General features: G+C 42.0%; 1 protein-coding gene across 1 annotated transcript in view; it reads left to right on the plus strand.

The window, feature by feature from the left end:
- LOC119583721 (sodium bicarbonate transporter-like protein 11) overlaps positions 1–2500 on the plus strand; it is a gene marked incomplete in the record, with an annotated part of 147230 nt that overhangs the window by 69139 nt on the left and 75591 nt on the right.

Genomic DNA, 2500 nt, shown 5'->3' on the forward strand with positions numbered 1-2500 from the left:
CCCTCCCGATACAGTTACTCAGCAACGGAACAGCATTCCAAATTTGATGCTCCACATTAGGAACTGTTGTGAAACAGTCGTGAAACACTAGAGACTTTATTCAACGACTGTTATGAAACACTCGAGAAACACTGGAGCCAATCTATATCTGAAATCTTTCGCGACTGTTGCTGGACAGTGTTTTACGTTCAGATCCAGCTGCACTTAACCTTCTACAAACTGGGATCAATCCAAGTGTGTTTCTGTCGTCCAAATTTTGAACCTGGAAAAAAAAAATATTTCCAAAATAAGGTAACAAAATATACAACAATCTTTGGAGGAAACGAAAATCGCGAAGGTACAATGACACACACAACTTAGCGCTTAGGGCCGTCAGAAACCTAGTATTTGTATTTTCAGTATACACGGTAGGTAATGTCGAGAGGTAGATAACTTAGAATTAATGTGCTGTTAGTTTATTCTACTTATGACCATATGCTCTTCTATGCTATATTCCTAAAATTCGAGGACATACTGAGAATGGCATATGGGCACAAGCTCCAGCTGCAATTTAAAGTAGGTAAAGAGATGTAGATATAGTGGTAAAGTAAATTGAGCACATTAAACACTCAGAATTGATTGCTTATTGACATTTCGTACCGATTATTTTCAAAATACAAAATTCGAAGGCTTCTTACGGCACTAAGCTTTGGGAGTTAACACAGCTGCGTAAGAGGTACTTTTATTATTATTATTATTTATTGTCAGCACTTAGCCATAGAAGTCAGTACATCTCCCTAATAGGATACTACATCTTTTATATTTTCCTGTAATCAATCGCACACTGTTTACAACAACCCCACAACCAAGCACAAGTCAGCAGACGACTGACAAATGGCCAACAGATGATGAGTCCAGTTGTCCCGCAACTTTACATCGTGTTTCCCATATCCAATGAGAACACAAACACGCAGAATCGTGTCTCGGAACTCTTGATCAAACAAATTTGGAATTTTGCTCGACTGGCGAGCGACTTTTCAGATACTTATGTTGCGGGACTGTTGCTCAACAAAATATGGTAGAAAAACCCACAATGCACAAACAAGATTTATTGAAAATGAGACTACAGTTTCGAAATCCACCTGGATTCCATCTTCAGACCTAAAGATAGAATCCAGGTGGATTTCGAAATTGTAGTCTCATTTTCAATAAATGTAGTTTGTACATTGTGGATTTTTTCTACCATAGTATCAACAGGGAGGAGTGTTTTACCATTCATCAACAAAGTATCTTGGTCTGGACGTGGGCATGCAATCATGTTTCGCAACTATTTCGCAACAGTGCGAGACCTTTTTAGATTTATTGAGCAACTGTTTCAGATACAGCGTTGAGCAACAATGTATCTTGTTCTAGACTAGGCTTGACGCCCGGCCAAAGTAGTTGCAGCTGTTCCCTTTGTATTAACACTGACGGTAGGGCTTATACTGAAGCAAACGTCAGGGGATAGTCGGCTTTCTGATGTGACAGTCAGCGCTGAAGGGAAGCTGCAGTCAGTCACATATTTAGGTGGACGAGCAACTGAGTGGATGAATACTTGTCATTAAAAAAAAGGTGTGTTACGTCTTCTACTTTCTCCTGTTACCTCTCTTCTTTCTGATCCATGCCATTCACGCGAAACTACCCTTCTTCCTGTCTTTATCATCTTGTGCCTTGTGACTCTATGCGTGTATTTCGTGTCTCACTCTGTGTGTGGAGAGGAAACCCCTCCAACCCCATTTTTAGACGTCGGGGTTTTAGTCATTTCCTTCCCTGAACTGAGGTTGGATCTGCCCTTAACCCTGGGATTTTGCATAGCTCATACTTCCTTTCCTCTTATCATTCCTTACTTAAGAAAAGAATAAATCTCCCTCAGAAATTCTAAACTTAATTGCTTCCCCCTCCCCACGATCCCCCCATACAGTGCATATCAACCCCAGATACAATCAACCCCCCACCCCCTTCTTCCTTGCAACACCCCGCACCCTCTGAGATGTGTTTCCCCTCAAAACACCAACAAGGACAGCACCCTCTCCTCCATTCCTCCTCTTTCTCTTCCTCTTTTATCCCCCCCTCCCGTACTTTTCCTCCCCCTCCTCCTATCCCCTCCCTCCCCTCCTATCCCCTCCTCCCCTCCTCACCATCATCCTTCTTAACCTTTTATCTCATCCTCCCTCCCACCCAGGCTTTTTATCATCATACTTTTCTTCTCCTCCTCATCATCATCATCCTTTTCCTTCTCATCGTCATCCTTCTCCTCATTACCCTCCTCCTCCTAATCATCATCCTCATCATCATCTTTCTCCTCATCATCATATTTCTCCTCTCCATCATCCTTTTCATTCTCCTCATCTTTCTCATTATCATCATTATCATCATCACCCTTATCCTTCTTACCCTCGTCCTCATTATCATCCTTATCCTAGCCCTCATCTTCATCCTCCCCCTTCTTTCCCCTCTTCCTCCTGTTCTTCTTGTTCTTACT

This window comes from Penaeus monodon, chromosome 17 (assembly GCF_015228065.2).
Source record: "Penaeus monodon isolate SGIC_2016 chromosome 17, NSTDA_Pmon_1, whole genome shotgun sequence".
Taxonomy (NCBI): domain Eukaryota; kingdom Metazoa; phylum Arthropoda; class Malacostraca; order Decapoda; family Penaeidae; genus Penaeus; species Penaeus monodon.